The following is a 20,439-nucleotide window of genomic DNA, read 5'->3' on the forward strand; positions in this document are numbered from 1 at the left end:
CTAACACTAACCCCCTGAAGATCACCCTACCTTGAGCCATCTTCACCCAGCCGGGCACAAGTGCTCCTCCATACGGCAGAAGTCTTCATCCGATCGGGGCAGAAGAGGTCCTCCAGACGGCAGAAGGCTTCATCCAGACGGCATCTTCTATCTTCATCCTTCCGGAGCAGAGTGGGTCCATCTTCAATCCAGCCGATGCGGAGCATCCTCTTCAAACGAAGTCCTAATGAAGAATAAAGGTTCCTTTAAATGACGTCATCCAAGATGGTGTCCCTTGAATTCCGATTGGCTGATAGAATCATATCAGCCAATCGGAATTAAGGTAGGAAAAATCCTATTGGCTGATGTTATCAGCCAATTGGATTGAAGTACAATCCGATTGACTGATCCAATCAGCCATTAGGATTGACCTTGCATTCTATTGGCTGTTCCAATCAGCCAATAGAATGCAAGGTCAATCCTATTGGCTGATTGCATCAGCCAATAGCATTTTTCCTACCTTAATTCCGATTGGCTGATTTAGCCAATCGGAATTCAAGGGACGCCATCTTGGATGACATCATTTAAAGGAACCTTCATTCTTCGTTAGGACTTCGTTTGAAGAGGATGCTTCGCGTCGGCTGGATTGAAGATGGACCCGCTCCGCTCCTGAAAGGATGAAGATAGAAGATGCCGCCTATATGAAGTGGGTGGTGGGTTGTAATGTTGCGGGGGGGTTGTATTTTTTTTTACAGGTGAAAGAGCTGATTACTTTGGGGCAATGCCCCGCAAAACGCCATTTTAAGGGCTATTTGTAATTTAGTATAGGGTAGGGAATTTTATTATTTTGGGGGGCTTTTTTATTTTATTAGGGGGATTAGATTAGGTGTAATTAGTTTAAAATTCTTGTCATTCTTTTTTTCTTTTCTGTAATTTAGTGTTTGTTTGTTTTTTTCGTAATTTTGTTTAATTTAATTGTAATTAATTGTAGGTAGTTTAGGTAATTAATTTAATGATAGTGTAGTGTTAGGTGTAATTGTAACTTAGGTTAGGATCGATTTTACAGGTAATTTTGAACTTATTTTAGCTAGGTAGTTATTAAATAGTTAATAACTATTTAATAACTATTCTACCTAGTTAAAATAAATACAAAGTTGCCTGTAAAATATAAATAAATCATAAGCTAGCTACAATGTAACTATTAGTTATATTGTAGCTATCTTATGGTTTATTTTATAGGTAAGTATTTAGTTTTAAATAGGAATAATTATATATTTAATTGTAGTTATTTTATTTAGATTTATTTAAATTATATTTTAATTAGGGGGGTGTTAGGGTTAGGGTTAGACTTTAGGGGTTAATAACTTTATTATAGTGGCGGCGACGTTGGCAGCGGCAGATTAGGGGTTAATTAATTTAATATAGTTGCGGAAACGTTGGGGGGGCAGATTAGGGGTTAATAAATATAATGTAGGTTTCGGCGATGTTAGGGGCATCAGATAAGGGGTTAATACGTATAATGTAGGTGGCGGCGGTGTCCGGAGCGGCACATTAGGGGTTAATAGTATAATGCAGGTGGCAACGATGTCAGGGGCATCAGATTAGGGGTTAATAAGTGTAAGATTAGGGGTGTTTAGACTTGAGGGTTCATGTTAGGGTGTTAGGTGTAGACATATTTTTTATTTTCCCATAGGAAACAATGGGGCTGTGTTAGGAGCTGAACGCTGCTTTTTTGCAGGTGTTAGGTTTTTTTTCACCCAGCTCAGCCCCATTGTTTCCTATGGGGAAATTGTGCACGAACAAGTTTAGCCAGCTTACCGCTACCGTAAGCAACGCTGGTATTGAGGTGAAATGTGGAGCTAAATTTTGCTCTACGCTCACCTTTTTGCGGCTAATGCCAGGTTTAAAAAACCTGTAATACCAGCGTTGTCTTAAGGGAGCGGTGGGAAAAAAAGGAGCGTTAGCCCCGCAAGCCTTACCGGTAAAAATTCATAATCTAGGCGTTAATTCTTAATCTTTATCGATCAAAAATAAAACTAATTTCAATTCTCATAAACATCTCTCTTATCTAGCATATAATCTCTGTAATCAAGCACAATTTCAATCAGTAGCATACCTTAAAATGAATTAGATTGCTGATATTAAATCAATTCTAACGTAAACAGTAACATTGAGTGTTTAAAATAAATAAACATAAAAACATCCACAACGTAACCCGTACCTTATCAACTTTATTTTCCAACCATATTGTACATGACTCATATATAATCCTTACACTTTAGAGACTCCTAATCGTTCTTAAATGCAATACATATAAACAAATTATAACATTATCTATATTAATATAAATCACATTCTAATAAAACAAACATATATTTTATAAAAATTGTCAAGCATGATTTCTTAGCGAAAATTGAATTTATGATAAACCTTTTGATACCACAGGGAAAGGTCCCTACTTCTCACTTAAATGAATGTTGCAACTTTGGTGTCTTTATTTAAGCCCCATTCCCCAAAAGTTTTCACATTAAAAATCCACCACATTTCTCTTTTGAGGAGTAGGGGCTCTAGGTTGCCACCTCTTCAGGGTTGATTAACCTTTTTGATGCCAACCCATTTAAGCTCCCCTTTATTGTTATTGAACTTTGGACAATTATTACAATAGATGGATTGGTATCCCATGGTCAGTTTTCTTTTTTTCGATTTTATTGAAATGTTCAAATATCCTTGTTTTCAAAAATCTTGAGGTTTGACCCAAATATTGCACCCCACGATTTCAGGTAAGCAAATACACCACATTGATAGTTTATAACTAATAAAAGTTTTTATATTGTATTGCTTCCCAGTGATTGTAGATGTAAACGTTTTGATAGAGTATTTTTTATGATTACAAGCCTAGTTACATTTACCACAAGAATAAAAACCCTTCATATCATTAATAGTGATGTCGTGAACAGTTCGCCGGAGAACAGTTCCCGGCGATCTTAGCTTGTTCGCTTTCGCCGTGGCGGGCGAACATATGCGATGTTCGATCTGCCCCCTATTCGTCAACATTGAGTAAACTTTGACCCTGTATTTCACAGTCTGCAGACACATTTCAGCCAATCAGCAGCAGACACTCCCTCCCAGACCCTTCCAGCTCCTGGGCAGCAGCCATTTTAGATTCATTATGATCCTGCATTCTTAGTGAGAGGAGGGATAGTGCTGCTGCTGCTGCTGCTGATTTTATAGGGAAATTGATAGCTAGGCTAGTGTATTCAGTGTCCACTACAGTCCTGAAGGACTCATCTGATCTCTGCTGTAAGGACAGCACCCCAAAAAGCCCTTTTTAGGGCTAGAACTTCAGTCGTTTTTTTTTTTTTTTTTTGTAATCTAATTACATTTGCCTGCCTGTCAGCCTGTGTGTCAGGCTCACAGCATATACTGTGCCTACTTGCTCACTGCCACCACTCATATCTGGTGTAAAATTAGTGTAAATTTAAAAAAATTTTTTTTTACATCAGTCTGCTAGTGTAATCTAATTTCAGTTGCCAGCAGGCCTGTGTGTCCGGCTCACAGCATATACTGTGCCTACTTCCTCAGTGCCACCACTCATATCTGTTGTAACATTAGTGTAAATTTAAAAAAAAAAACTTTTACATCAGTCTGCTAGTGTTATTTAATTTTAGTTGCCAGGCCAGCCTGCCACTAGTGCCAGCCTGTGTGTCAGGCTCACAGCATATACTGTGCCTACTTCCTCAGTGCCACCACTCATATCTGTTGTAACATTAGTGTACATTTTTTTTAAAAAAAAACTTTTACATCAGTCTGCTAGTGTTATTTAATTGCAGTTGCCTGCCTGCCAGCGTGTGTGCCAGGCCCACTTGCCAACTAGTGCCACCAATCATATTTGTTATAACAGTAGTGTAAATATTTACACCAGTCTGCTAGTGTAATCTAATTTTAGTTGCCAGGCCAGCATGCCACTGCCAGCCTGTGTGTCAGGCTCACAGCATATACTGTGCCTACTTCCTCAGTGCCACCATTCATATCTGTTGTAACATTAGTGTAATTTTTTTACAAAAAAAACTTTTACATCAGTCTGCTAGTGTTATTTAATTTTAGTTGCCAGGCCAGCCTGCCAGCCTGTGTGTCAGGCTCACAGCATATACTGTGCCTACTTCCTCAGTGCCACCACTCATATCTGTTGTAACATTAGTGTAAATTTTTTATAATTTTTTTTTTACATCAGTCTGCTAGTGTTATTTAATTTTAGTTGCCAGGCCAGCCTGCCACTGCCAGCCTGTGTGTCAGCCTCACAGCATATACTGTGCCTACTTCCTCAGTGCCACCACTCATATCTGTTGTAACAGTGTAAATTTTTTAAAAAAAACTTTTACATCAGTCTGCTATTGTTATTTAATTGCAGTTGCCTGCCTGCCAGCGTGTGTGCCAGGCCCACTTGCCAACTAGTGCCACCAATCATATTTGTTATAACAGTAGTGTAAATATTTAAAAAAAAACTTTTTTGACTGTGAAACATCAGTCTGGTAGTGTAATCTAATTGAAGTTGCCTGCCTGCCAGCGTGTGTGCCAGGCCCACTTGCCAAGTTAGTGGCACCACTCATATTTGTTATAACAGTAGTGTAAATATTTAAAAAAAAAAACTTTTTTGACTGTGAAACATCAGTATGCTAGTGTAATCTAATTGAAGTTGCCTGCCTGCCAGCGTGTGTGCCAGGCCCACTTGCCAAGTTAGTGGCACCACTCATATTTGTTATAACAGTAGTGTAAATATTTTAAAAAAAAACTTTTTTGACTGTGAAACATCAGTATGCTAGTGTAATCTAATTGAAGTTGCCTGCCTGCCAGCGTGTGTGCCAGGCCCACTTGCCAACTAGTGCTCCCAATCATATTTGTTATAACAGTAGTGTAAATATTTTAAAAAAAAACTTTTTTGACTGTGAAACATCAGTCTGCTAGTGTAATCTAATTGAAGTTGCCTGCCTGCCAGCATGTGTGCCAGGCCCACTTGCCAAGTTAGTGGCACCACTCATATTTGTTGTAACAGTAGTGTAAAAATTAAAAAAAAAACTTTTTTGACTGTGAAACATCAGTCAGCTAGTGTAATCTAATTGCAGTTGCCTGCCTGCCTGCCTGCCAGCGTGTGTGCCAGGCCCACTTGCCAACTAGTGCCACCAATCATATTTGTTATAACAGTAGTGTAAATATTTAAAAAAAAACTTTTTTGACTGTGAAACATCAGTCAGCTAGTGTAATCTAATTGCAGTCTCCTGCCTGCCAGCATGTGTGCCAGGCCCACTTGCCAACTAGTGCCACCAATCATATTTGTTATAACAGTAGTGTAAATATTTAAAAAAAAACTTTTCACTGTGAAACATCAGTCTGCTAGTGTAATCTAATTGAAGTTGCCTGCCTGCCAGCGTGTGTGCCAGGTCCACTTGCCAAGTTAGTGGCACCACTCATATTTGTTGTAACAGTAGTGTAAATATTTAAAAAAAAAAAAAATTGACTGTGAAACATCAGTCAGCTAGTGTAATCTAATTGCAGTCTCCTGCCTGCCAGCGTGTGTGCCAGGCCCACTTGCCAACTAGTGCCACCAATCATATTTGTTATAACAGTAGTGTAAATATTAAAAAAAAAAAACTTTTTTGACTGTGAAACATCAGTCTGCTAGTGTAATCTAATTGAAGTTGCCTGCCTGCCAGCGTGTGTGCCAGGCCCACTTGCCAAGTTAGTGGCACCACTCATATTTGTTGTAACAGTAGTGTAAAAATTAAAAAAAAAACTTTTTTGACTGTGAAACATCAGTCAGCTAGTGTAATCTAATTGCAGTTGCCTGCCTGCCTGCCAGCGTGTGTGCCAGGCCCACTTGCCAACTAGTGCCACCAATCATATTTGTTATAACAGTAGTGTAAATATTTAAAAAAAAACTTTTTTGACTGTGAAACATCAGTCAGCTAGTGTAATCTAATTGCAGTCTCCTGCCTGCCAGCATGTGTGCCAGGCCCACTTGCCAACTAGTGCCACCAATCATATTTGTTATAACAGTAGTGTAAATATTTTAAAAAAAAACTTTTCACTGTGAAACATCAGTCTGCTAGTGTAATCTAATTGAAGTTGCCTGCCTGCCAGCGTGTGTGCCAGGTCCACTTGCCAAGTTAGTGGCACCACTCATATTTGTTGTAACAGTAGTGTAAATATTTAAAAAAAAAAAAATCACTGTGAAACATCAGTCAGCTAGTGTAATCTAATTGCAGTCTCCTGCCTGCCAGCGTGTGTGCCAGGCCCACTTGCCAACTAGTGCCACCAATCATATTTGTTATAACAGTAGTGTAAATATTTTAAAAAAAACTTTTTTGACTGTGAAACATCAGTCTGCTAGTGTAATCTAATTGCAGTTGCCTGCCTGCTATCTATCTTTTAAAACAATAAAAATTCTGGTGTAGACTGTACCTTTAAACGGGAAGTTTGATCTGTCACTGTGAAGCAGGCGTAACCCTTACACTACATGATCGATACAACATCATACCTGATGTTTTAAAGCATGTTATTCCAAACAATTTAGGAATGTTAGGTGATTTATGCCCTTTATGGCTTAAAACCAGACTCTGCATCAACTATGTAATTTTCCATGGGAGTTTTGCCATGGATCCCCCTCCGGCATGCCACAGTCCAGGTGTTAGTCCCCTTGAAACAACTTTTCCATCACTATTGTGGCCAGAAAGAGTCCCTGTTGGTTTTAAAATTTGCCTGCCTATTGAAGTCTATGGCGGTTCGCCCGGTTCGCGAACAGTTGCGGAAGTTCGAGTCCGCCGTTCGTGAACTGAAATTTTTAGGTTTGCGACATCACTAATCATTAAGGGAATATTGTGATTTAGGCTTTATTCCTCTTATTAAAGAGGGTGCTAATACATTTTTAATGGAGTTTGCCCTATGATACACTATTTTTGGCTTTGATGGAATCACTCTTTTCAATATTTCATCCTTTTCTAAAATATGCCTATTAATGATTTTTATTGATTTTTTTAAAATCCTCATTATATGTAGTTACAAAATATGGAACATTTATTTTTTCTTGTTGATTTTCTTTAGATTTGTTAATAATCATTTCTTCTCTGTTCATTTCTTGGATGCTCCATCTATCTGCCTTAACTTCCTCCCTGTTATATCCTTTCTCTACAAATCCGTCTTCAATGATTTCAGATTGTTGCGTAAAGTCTTCCGATTTACTATAATTCCTCCACACTCTATGAAACTGACTTTTTGGAGTAGACTTCAACCCATTGGGATGATGACAACTTTCCTTACTGATATATGGGTTTGCATCACGTCTTAAAATGAGTTTTAGTGGTAATATTGTTTTCTGTGGATTTTATATCTAAATCTAGGAAGACTACCTCTGTTGGACTAATATTTGGTGTAAATTTCGAAGATAAGTCATTTGAGTTAGTGAAAGTGATTAAGTCATCAATTTGCTTAATATCTCCATCCCATATGCAGATGATATCATCTATGTAGCGATACCAGAGCACCAAGTTTGCACTGAATGGATTGTTGACCCAAATATGATGAGATTCAAAGAAATCCATAAAAATATTTGCATAACATGGTGCAAACTTGGTGCCCATCTCCGTGCTACAGACTTGCAAATAATAGTTCCCATCAAACTAAAAGAAATTGTGCATTAAAATAAATTATATCTTTAACTAAGAAATCTAACATAAGGGGATTTAGATCTGGATCTCTAAGCAGCCTCCATCTTATTGCCTCTACTCCTTTTTTGTGTTCAATAACAGAATAAAGAGAGGTTACATCCAGAGTAATCCAGATGTAACTCTCCTGCCAATATATATTTTTTAAAACCTGTAGTACATGCTTTGCATCTTTAAGGTATAATCTTGCTTGCTGTGCATAACTCTGTAAATGGTAATCACATTTAAGTGAGAAGTAGGGACAAGTGTAAGGATTAATGAAGTATTAGATGAGTTGATAGGATATGGGTTACATTTTTAACACTGTTTCTTCTTGTCTCCTTTTTGTGTGTGTTTCATACACAAGAGTCCATTATCTGATGTTTTTTGAATTGAAAAACTATTGAAGTATTATATGGACACAACTAAAGGCTACCAGGTCCAATGATCAGTCAAATACAGTGCAAAGAGCATTAGACTGGTGTTAAATAACAGTCATCAATGCCGCGGTTATTCAGGTTTTTCCAAACTTTATACCATTTCATTACTGTCCATAACAAGCACATTTCTCTAAAGCTAATCTTTTAGTTTTAATCTGTATTTTTGTGTTTTTTTTGTTTTTTTTTTAAATATTTATTTTATTTGTATACCAGCAGGGTAAAATATTACAACATGAATATAAATAAGCAAAAACACAGACATATTCTTTGTTTGTGTGCCACGCAGGGCATCAAAACATATGAAAAATCAAGAAATAATTACCCTGCATATAAATAACTTTAGTAGTATCTCAGCAAACTTAACTATATTTTCCCTGTTGGAATTTTTTAACTTTAACTTGCATTCCTTTTTATTAAGTCTATGTTTTATTTTTATTTTCGGCATTGCTGTTTCAGACAGTTACAGAAATCCAAAATAAACAGTTAGTTTGGCTAGGTATACCTCAAACCAAAAAAAAAAAAAAAAAAAAAAAGGAAAATATATTGTCCCTATGGTGTGTACATATATAATCGCTTGTAATCGCCTTCCTCCATCCCCCTCTCGCCCATTATAGTCCTGCATTATTAGTTGGAAGCCAGGTGCTAGGGAAAGTCCCAGCCAGTACTTGTAGTTGGAAAAAAACTGATTTAGCATATGGTTTAACTATAATATTTTGCGTACCAGCTGGTAAAGATAATATAAACACTTTCCAATGTTTAAAGAACAGTTCTACTTGATCGTCAGGCAACCCGTGTAGATTGTGATGTTCAGACATACACTGAGTTAGCAGGGCCTGTTTAAGCTCTCTCAAAGTGGGCGCCTTTTTTGCTTTCCATTTTCTCAATATCAAGTTTCTGCCCAGGAATATAATTATATTAATCAATTTCAGGTTACGAACTGTTCCTTGATATTTAACTAAAAACAAGATCTCCATGGGCTGAATAGTGTAATCAAGTCTAAGAACTGCATTCATCCAATATACTATCTTAGCCCAAAACTGCCCAATCCTAGGACAGGTCCAAAAACAGTGTATGATATCTGCACAGATGGCACTATATCTGGTACAAGGAATGTCCACGCCATACCATCTTGATAATTTTGCGGGAGACAGATATGTCATTAGGGCTATCTTAATTTGAGATTCTCTCCATGCTGTCAAAACCCAACTCTTTTCTGTTAACTTGAAAGTGTCCACAATTACCTGTCTATCAATATGTGGGAATGTGGGGCGCCATTTAGCTACTATGTAATCTAATTGTTCTAGAGAGGAGTTCTGATTGAGAAGAGAGTAGAGAGATAGGGTAGCGTCCTGTTAAATAGATGTTAATCTTAAGTTGTAAATCCTTGAGCGACCAGTCTAACCCATATCTTTGTTTAAGTTCGCCTATATAATTCCTTACTTGCAGAAATGCATAGAAATCACGCTTTGAAAGACCAAATTGATTACTTAATTCTCAGAAAGTTAATACATTTAAACTTGCATCCACCATTTGCGTAATGTAGATCAAACCCTTTCGCAACCATTGTGTAAATAGGCCGTCACCTAGACCAGGCAAGAAATTTGGATTCCCAACTATGGGGAGAAATTTGGAAACGTGTGGCGAGCAACCTGTTTCGTTACATAATTCCTACCATGCCATAATAATATTCCTATAAGTTATTAATTGGAAAGGATCTGAAGGAAGTTCTGTAATGGTACAGTGTAACAATGCATCTAATCTAAATGGTGAGACCAATGCGGTTTCCCAAGCTGTAGAGGAAATATGTTCCTGCTCTAAGAGCCAATCTATCGCAACCTTATTGCGCGCGGCTAAACTATAACGTTGCAAATTCGGAAGCGCCAGTCCTGCAGCTGTTTTATTATTCGTAAGCCGAGCTATCGCTATACGCGGTTTAGCGCCTTTCCAAAGAAATTTCGAACAAGCCCTGTTATACTCTATTGAATCAGTTCTATGTATCGGGATTGGGATATTTTGTATATAATACAACAATTTGGGAAATATTACTGTTTTTATTAACATAACCCTAGCTGTTAAAGAAATTGGAAGTTTGATCCAATCCTCCAATTTCCGTTTACAGGCAGTGAAACATTTATGAAAGTTCATGTTATACCATTCCTCCTGATTAGGGCTTAACATAATACCCAGGTACAATATATTCTGAACTTCAGCAAAAGGATGTATAATATCATAGTCTTTTTTTCTGTCCAGCCACATCAATTCCGATTTTGTCAGATTGATCTTATAGCCCGATATTTTCCCAAAAATATTAATTATTTCCATGAATTTGGGTAAAGTGTCTTTGATGTTACTCATAAATAAAAGCAGATCATCTGCATATAGTAAAAGAACTAATTTTTGCCCCGCAATTTGAATGCCCTCCAGTTGTTGTCGCAACATAATCGCTAAAGGCTCTAAAGATATATTAAATAGTAGGGGTGAGAGCGAGCAACCTTGACGGGTCCCCCTTTGTAATAAGAACCGTTCTGTGATCTCCCCGTTGATAATTAAAGCTGACCTTGGGTCTGAGTAAATTAACTGAATGTATTGATTAAAGTTTCCCGTAATTCCAAATTGTTCTAATGAGAAGAACAGATGTTCCCAAGAGATGCGGTCAAATGCCTTTTCCGCATCGACCGATAGTAGGGCCAAATCTACAATGCTCCCCTGTATATCTTTTTTAAGCCTATTAAAACAGAAATCTAGCAATGTCAGGACTTTACGCATATTTTTAGCAGGATTCCTATTAGGCATAAAGCCGGATTGATTTTCGTGGATTATTGAAATGAGATGCGGCTTTAAACGGTTTGCCAGAATGTTCATTAGTAGTTTATAATCCGAATTTAGAATTGATATTGGTCTCTATGAAGCTGTTTGCTCAGGGTCTTTGTTTTTTTAGCAATTAAAGTGATATTAGCGGCCGTAAAATATTGTGAACATCTGTTCCCCTCAACAAAATAGAAATTAAATAATTTCCGGAGGGATGGTACAACATGCTCCCCTAAGATCCCATAAAATTCAGTTGGTAGACAGTCTGGTCCAGCTGCTTTACTAGTCTTTGCTGATTTAATAGCAGTTTGTATTTCAGTCTCTAATATGGGTGCATTAATCTCCGCCAGCATGTCCACAGAGAGTTTAGGTACCGTGATCTTCTCCCAAAACAGTTTCCCTTTGTCTATAGTACATTCTTCTAATTTATATAGCTCTTTAAAATAGTCTACAAAAATTTTGCTAATGTCTCTATTACTTGTTACTCTCGTGTTATCTTTGTTAGTAGCTGTTATCGTTTTATTGTTTACTCTTTTCGTAATTCTAGCTAAAAATTTATCTGATGTACCCCCAAACCCCCCATATAAGGCCTTTTGTCTATGTATTTCTTGGATAGTATTTTGTTTTAGAAGAACATCTCTATTTTCCTTAGCTTTTCTATATTTATTCCAGTTATAATTTGTACTGTTCGCCAAATATGCTCTGTAATTATTCTTAACCTGATTAGTCAATTGCGTTTCCCGGGCCCTTTTACGCTGACACATGTAAGCCTTAATTTTCCCATTCAACACTACTTTAGCTGCTTCCCAAAAAATCTCTGGTTTCTCTATGTATGCTCTATTAAAACTCAGATATTCTTTCCATTGGTTACACAACCAGTTTTGAAAATCTATATCATTCATCAAATATTTGGGGGAAAAAAGAGATTGGTTAGACATGGATCACTTATTTAACGTAATTGTTGCTAGTGTGATGATAGCATGATCTGAAATTGCTATCTCTCCTATCTCTGCCCTCCACTCCAATCCCACCAAGGAGTCTGAGATCAGAAATAGATCGATCCTAGACAAGGCCTGATGACCTTTTGACATACAGGTATATGATCTAACATCTGGGTTTTGTGCTCGCCAACTATCAGTCAGCCCTAACTGTGTTCGAAATTTCTGTAGAATACATATTTTTCTATCCGGTTTAAAATGTGTTTTTTTTGTCCGTCTATCTAATAGTGAGTCACCTATTATAGTTTTAATCTGTTAATGTCCAATAAATATATTTATTTATACCTCAACAAACAATATCTCATAGAAAGTAATTTTTTTTTTTAATAATTTTTTATTGAGGTTTTTCCAGGAAACAACGAAAAGGTTACAAGCTTGAAAAAAAAATACAATATATATGTACACAATGTTTTTATATCTTCGCATTAGTAAGAACTGACTGAAATATAGCTAAGCATATTGAGAATACACATGTCTAAATAAAAGCAGGACGCTATGGACAGAGATCACACTACAACACGTTCTTAAAGGTAATAACTGACTGAGATACATACAAACAGGTTGTGTGTACATATATTAAAATAAAAGAGGGAATCTATGCTCAATGATTGCACAATAATACGTTCTTAAAGGGACATTAAACACTAAATACATGCTAGATAGAATGATGCATTCAAAGAAAAGATTAGTCCATGACTAACATGTAGATATATTTTTTAAAGTTTCATTAGTTGTTTAAAAAGTGACAAAATAAGTGTAAAGTTTTAGTGTCTATAAAACAATGGGAGCTGCCATGTTGTAACTTGTGTTACCTTCTCTGCTGTGGCCAATTAGGGTCAGTTATAAATAGGTCACTAGAATGTGCAGCCAATGGTTGTGCTGGATTTAACAGTGTTCTGCACTTCCATTTCTAACAGGAACTGAAAAGCTCACAATTTCAGAATGGAATTACAGGCAAAGAGGACAAAATAAATAATGAAAGTATATTGCAGAGTTTGTTTTATTATATACAATTTATCATTTTATATTACCATCTCAAAGTGTTTAATGTCCCTTTAAAGGCAATATCTGTCTGGAAAACAAATAAGCTGTATATAATGAAACCTCAGTTTTCTTTTAAAGGTATATCACTGGAGTAACTACATCACCGGCCACTTTTGGACCGACCAAAACATAAAGAATAAATTAAATGGTAGTTACATATTGACCACTCTTGAGTCACTAGAAAAATACAGACCTCCTAGCTGATATATAAGAGTATATTTTACATCGCTGGAGGTAATAGGACTAGAATGATAAACAAATGGTATAGCATGAAACATTAAATATATGTAAAACAACAACAGATTATGTAAAAAGTTTCAACACTAAAGGATAAAATAAATTTCTGGTCTAATATGACATCTGTGTTAAACACTAAATTCCACCCCACTAATTCTGTAAACTTTAGTATCATCAGACCCTTTTTCTTCTATTTAGCAAACCTGTGGGGCCTGAAGCTGTTGTTAATTGCATAGAACATAAGAGGATGTACCACAACTGACATATATAAAGGACTTATCTAGGTCTTATCAATGGGTAAGATGTAACTCCTTACTCATAATATACAATGTGAATGCTGCGCCGGCAGCAGAGCAAAATATGAAACAAAAAGGAGGAACACATTAAATTGGCTTATATTTACGATATCCATTAACAAGTCAGTTTGATTATAAGAACTAGGGTCCCCTTAAACCTTTAATTATCGCTATACTAGGAAACATATAAGAAGAATAACAGTAATCTACAGGGAGTGCAGAATTATTAGGCAAATGAGTATTTTGACCACATCATCCTCTTTATGCATGTTGTCTTACTCCAAGCTGTATAGGCTCGAAAGCCTACTACCAATTAAGCATATTAGGTGATGTGCATCTCTGTAATGAGAAGGGGTGTGGTCTAATGACATCAACACCCTATATCAGGTGTGCATAATTATTAGGCAACTTCCTTTCCTTTGGCAAAATGGGTCAAAAGAAGGACTTGACAGGCTCAGAAAAGTCAAAAATAGTGAGATATCTTGCAGAGGGATGCAGCACTCTTAAAATTGCAAAGCTTCTGAAGCGTGATCATCGAACAATCAAGCGTTTCATTCAAAATAGTCAACAGGGTCGCAAGAAGCGTGTGGAAAAACCAAGGCGCAAAATAACTGCCCATGAACTGAGAAAAGTCAAGCGTGCAGCTGCCAAGATGCCACTTGCCACCAGTTTGGCCATATTTCAGTGCTGCAACATCACTGGAGTGCCCAAAAGCACAAGGTGTGCAATACTCAGAGACATGGCCAAGGTAAGAAAGGCTAAAAGACGACCACCACTGAACAAGACACACAAGCTGAAACGTCAAGACTGGGCCAAGAAATATCTCAAGACTGATTTTTCTAAGGTTTTATGGACTGATGAAATGAGAGTGAGTCTTGATGGGCCAGATAGATGGGCCCGTGGCTGGATTGGTAAAGGGCAGAGAGCTCCAGTCCTACTCAGACGCCAGCAAGGTTGAGGTGGAGTACTGGTTTGGGCTGGTATCATCAAAGATGAGCTTGTGGGGCCTTTTCGGGTTGAGGATGGAGTCAAGCTCAACTCCCAGTCCTACTGCCAGTTTCTGGAAGACACCTTCTTCAAGCAGTGGTACAGGAAGAAGTCTGCATCCTTCAAGAAAAACATGATTTTCATGCAGGACAATGCTCCATCACACGCGTCCAAGTACTCCACAGCGTGGCTGGCAAGAAAGGGTATAAAAGAAGAAAATCTAATGACATGGCCTCCTTGTTCACCTGATCTGAATCCAATTGAGAACCTGTGGTCCATCATCAAATGTGAGATTTACAAGGAGGGAAAACAGTACACCTCTCTGAACAGTGTCTGGGAGGCTGTGGTTGCTGCTGCACGCAATGTTGATGGTGAACAGATCAAAACACTGACAGAATCCATGGATGGCAGGCTTTTGAGTGTCCTTGCAAAGAAAGGTGGCTATATTGGTCACTGATTTGTTTTTTTTTGTTTTGTTTTTGAATGTCAGAAATGTATATTTGTGAATGTTGAGATGTTATATTGGTTTCACTGGTAAAAATAAATAATTGAAATGGGTATATATTTGTTTTCTGTTAAGTTGCCTAATAATTATGAACAGTAATAGTCACCTGCACACACAGATATCCCCCTAAAATAGCTATAACTAAAAACAAACTAAAAACTACTTCCAAAACTATTCAGCTTTGATATTAATGAGTTTTTTGGGTTCATTGAGAACATGGTTGTTGTTCAATAATAAAATTAATCCTAAAAAATACAACTTGCCTAATAATTCTGCACTCCCTGTATCTAGACTATCACAAATAATTAAATTACTGCTGTCTATAATGATGCAAGCAATACATGCAACTTGAAATGTAATAAGGCAGTCTCCCCAACATCCGGCTTAGTTGCCTTCATAAGGGTATAATGAAAGTCTAAGTATGTGGGTTCAGCAGGGGTAAATTGTCCAACAGAAGTGTTTGGAAATCAGATGGCAGTTGGATGGGTGACAGTGCCAGTCCGCAAATTACATTAGAGTACCCGTATTATGCAAACTGCAGATGCCTGTTAGCAGGGGCATATTCATTAACCCACTCCTACCTTCATGATCCGATTACATTCCGTGTCAATAAGGCCACTCAGTGGATGATGTTGCGCACAAATAGCGGACCGTAGCATAGTTGATGAGGCCGCCTTGTAAATGTCAGAAATGTCCCCTGAGTAATCAAGCATCGCCTCAAACTGACCCCCACGAGGTCCCATCTGTCAGGCTGTAAGGTCTTCTTAACGGCGGCTGGGGTGAGGGAGATCCTGTTTTTGCGGCCTCTAGGTAGTACAGGAGTATGCGCTTCTCGTGCCTCAAAATGCTGCACAGCAGCTGTGGTGATGAGATCAGCTCCCATATCCACGGTGACTGCAATCCGTTCGACTTCTTGTAGAAAGAGTTCAGCCTCCGCCATTTTAAAGGAGCTTCAAGTCAGAATATAAAGCTGAGATGCTGCTCTGATGAGGATGCAAATAAGGCAATTCACAAGTAGAGCAAAATTTACATGTTTCATCCGAGACAGTGTGTGGGATGAAGCAGTGAGTGAATTATAGATTCAGAAATTCGTAGCAGCGTTACTTGTCTGCTCTATAACCCGGTTATCCGGGGGGGGGGGGTATTATGCGGCATCCTAAGCACCATGGGGTCGATCCGATATAAATCGTCGCCCGCAAAAGCCGGCGACGCCAATATTTACGCTGATTTGGTATCCTATATACGGCGTAACCTAGAAGTTACGCGCGTATATTTCTGCGGTCGCCCGTAGTTTTTTGGGCCATAGGCAGGTATACCAAACCAGCGCAGTTTGGTATCCAATATGCAGCGTAAGGACTTACGTGGCGAAAATGGAGAAAACTTACTCCATTTTCACCTCGCCACAAAAAGCAGCCGTAAGAAACCTTACGCTGACTATTGGAGCCCCGTAACTCCCTAAACTAACTAGAAAATAAACCTAACACCTAACGCATGCGCAATGTCTATCTCCCTGTCAACCGCGATCTTCTAAAATAAACCTAACACCTAACGCATGCGCAATGTCTATCTCCCTGTCAACCGCGATCTGCTAAATAAAACCTAACACCTAACGCATGCGCAATGTCTATCTACCTGTCAACCGCGATCCCCCCCCCCCCCCCGAAATCCCTAATAAAGTTATTAACCCCTAAACCGCCGCTCCCGGACCCCGCCGCCATCTACATAAACTAACCCCCTACTGTGAGCCCCTAAAACCGCCGCCATCTACCTTATCTATCCCCTAATCTGACCCCTTACACCGCCGCCACCTATATAAAAATTATTAACCCCTAATCTAATCCCCCTATACCGCCGCCAGCTATATTAATATTATTAACCCCTAATGTAAGCCCCTTACACCGCCGCCATCTCTATTAAAATGATTAACCCCTAATTTAATCTACCTACCCCGCCGCCAGCTATATTATCTATATTAACCCTAAGTATATTATAGTTAATATAGGTATTACATTATATATATTAACTATATTAACCCTAATTATATTAGGGTTAATATAGTTAATATAGTTACTATAGTATTTATATTAACTATATTAACTCTATCTAACCCTAACTAAATTTATATTAAATTAATCTAATTCATATTATAAACTAAAATATTCCTATTTAAATCTAAATACTTACCTATAAAATAAACCCTAAGATAGCTACAATATAATTAATAATTACATTGTAGCTATGTTAGGGTTAATATTTATTTTACAGGTAAATTGTTAATTATTTTAACTAGGTATAATAGATATTAAATAGTTATTAACTATTTAATATCTACCTAGTTAAAATAATTACCCAATTACCTGTAAAATAAATCCTAACCTAAGTTATAAATACACCTACACTATCAATAAATTTAATAAACTACAAACATCTATCTAAAAATACAATTAAATTAACTAAACTAAATTACAAAAAAAAACAAACACTAAATTACAAAAAATAAAAAAAGATTACAAGATTTTTAAGCTAATTACACCTATTCTAAGCCCCCTAATAAAATAATAAACCCCCAAAATAAAAAAAATTCCCTGCCCTATTCTAAATTAAACAAATTTCAAAGCTCTTTACCTTACCAGCCCTTAAAAGGGCCTTTTGTGGGGCATGCCCCAAAGAATTCAGCTCTTTTGCATACAACAAATACAATCCCCCCCCCCATTACAACCCACCACCCACATACCCCTATTCTAAAACCACCCAAACCCCCCTTAAAAAAGCCTAACACTACCCCCCTGAAGATCTCCCTACCTTGTTTTCACCACACCGGGCCGAACTCCTGATCGGATCCGGGCGATGTCTTCCTCCAAGCGGCAAAGAAGAATTCTTCCTCCGGCGATGTCTTCCTCCAAGCGGCAAAGAAGAATTCTTCCTCCGGCGACGTCTTCCTCCAAGCGGCAGCAAAGTCTTCATTCTTCCGGCGGCATCTTCAATCTTCTTTCTTCGCTCCGCTGCCGCGGAGCATCCATCCCGGCCGACTGCTGTACTACGAATGAGGTACCTTTAAATGACGTCATCCAAGATGGCGTCCGCCGAATTCCGATTGGCTGATAGGATTCTATCAGCCAATCGGAATTAAGTTAGAAAAATCTGATTGGCTGATTGAAGATGCCGCCGGAAGAATGAAGACTTTGCTGCCGCTTGGAGGAAGACGTCGCCGGAGGAAGAATTCTTCTTTGCCGCTTGGAGGAAGACATCGCCGGAGGAAGAATTCTTCTTTGCCGCTTGGAGGAAGACATCGCCCGGATCCGATCAGGAGTTCGGCCCGGTGTGGTGAAGACAAGGTAGGGAGATCTTCAGGGGGGTAGTGTTAGGCTTTTTTAAGGGGGGTTTGGGTGGTTTTAGAATAGGGGTATGTGGGTGGTGGGTTGTAATGGGGGGGGGGGGATTGTATTTGTTGTATGCAAAAGAGCTGAATTCTTTGGGGCATGCCCCACAAAAGGCCCTTTTAAGGGCTGGTAAGGTAAAGAGCTTTGAAATTTGTTTAATTTAGAATAGGGCAGGGAATTTTTTTTATTTTGGGGGTTTATTATTTTATTAGGGCGCTTAGAATAGGTGTAATTAGCTTAAAAATCTTGCAATCTTTTTTTTATTTTTTGTAATTTAGTGTTTGTTTTTTTTTTGTAATTTAGTTTAGTTAATTTAATTGTATTTTTAGATAGATGTTTGTAGTTTATTAAATTTATTGATAGTGTAGGTGTATTTATAACTTAGGTTAGGATTTATTTTACAGGTAATTGGGTAATTATTTTAACTAGGTAGATATTAAATAGTTAATAACTATTTAATATCTATTATACCTAGTTAAAATAATTAACAATTTACCTGTAAAATAAATATTAACCCTAACATAGCTACAATGTAATTATTAATTATATTGTAGCTATCTTAGGGTTTATTTTATAGGTAAGTATTTAGATTTAAATAGGAATATTTTAGTTTATAATATGAATTAGATTAATTTAATATAAATTTAGTTAGGGTTAGATAGAGTTAATATAGTTAATATAAATACTATAGTAACTATATTAACTATATTAACCCTAATATAATTAGGGTTAATATAGTTAATATATATAATGTAATAACTATATTAACTATAATATACTTAGGGTTAATATAGATAATATAGCTGGCGGCGGGGTAGGTAGATTAAATTAGGGGTTAATCATTTTTATAGAGATGGCTGCGGTGTAAGGGGCTACATTAGGGGTTAATAATTTTAATATAGATGGCGGCGGTGTTAGGGGCTCACTTTAGGGGGTTATAGATATAATATAGCTGGCGGCGGGGTACGGGAGCGGCGGTTTAGGGGTTAATAACTTTATTAGGTTGCGGCGGGGTACGGGAGCGGCGGTTTAGGGGTTAATAGCTTTTTTATTGTTAGGCTAGTGAGGGGGGATAGCGGATAGAGGGTTAGACAGTGCGGGCTATGTTAGGGAGGCGTGTTAGACAGTGCGGGTGTTTTAGACTTTAGTCAGGTTTTATAGGCGCCGGCAGTTTCTAACGTGGCGCAAGTCACTGGCGACGCCAGAAATTTGTACTTGCGCAGATTTCTGGACATCGCTGGTTTGTCAGACTTACGGCACGTTAGCATCTGACGGCGCCATATATGGGATAGCTCGAGTTGCGAGCTGAAACTGCGGGCGACGCCGGTTCCCTCGCTTGCGCCGCAAACTGCGATCTATATCGGATCGCGCCCCATAAGTTGTAGATCACGCTTTGGTGCCCTTCAGGTTGTACAGTCCATAGGGTTGCAACTTGTATAATTTATGCAGGGCTTCTTCAAACCATAGCCGTTGTTCTAATCAGGTCTGTAGGCAATTTAGGCACTCTCCGTTACCACATGGCCACTCTCCATGCTGCTGCGCTGAGAAACATAGGCTGGACGTCCGATCCCAGGGCAGAGATCTATACTATAGTAGTGGTAGGCAATACGATTCAGACTGTGGGTATTTGCAAATAAAGATTATCCAAATATATGCTGAAAAACCCCACTTATTAAGGCTTAAAGTCAGGAGCCCAAAGACCACACGTCCAGCCACCTCAGCTATCGGCTCTGCCCCCCTAGAAAGTTATTTTTCTATTTATTTGTTATATGATACTTAAACAGAAATTAATGTGTATTTGTATTTTTAGGAGTCATATTTTTTATTTATTTTTTAAATTATTAATGCTAGAATTTGTACATATATCCTTGCACATACTATATATGTATAAATTGTAAATGTATTATTATTATGAGCTGGAATAATTGCAAATATAACAGGTAATCAGAGTATCATATGTATTTATTTGCAATCAATGGATATTTTAAAGGGATAGGAAAGTAAAAATGTAAGTTGCATGATTCAGATAGAGCATGTGGTTTTAAAACACTTGTATTGTCAAATGTGCTTT

Source organism: Bombina bombina, chromosome 7, assembly GCF_027579735.1.
Source record: "Bombina bombina isolate aBomBom1 chromosome 7, aBomBom1.pri, whole genome shotgun sequence".
Classification (NCBI taxonomy): Eukaryota; Metazoa; Chordata; class Amphibia; order Anura; family Bombinatoridae; genus Bombina; species Bombina bombina.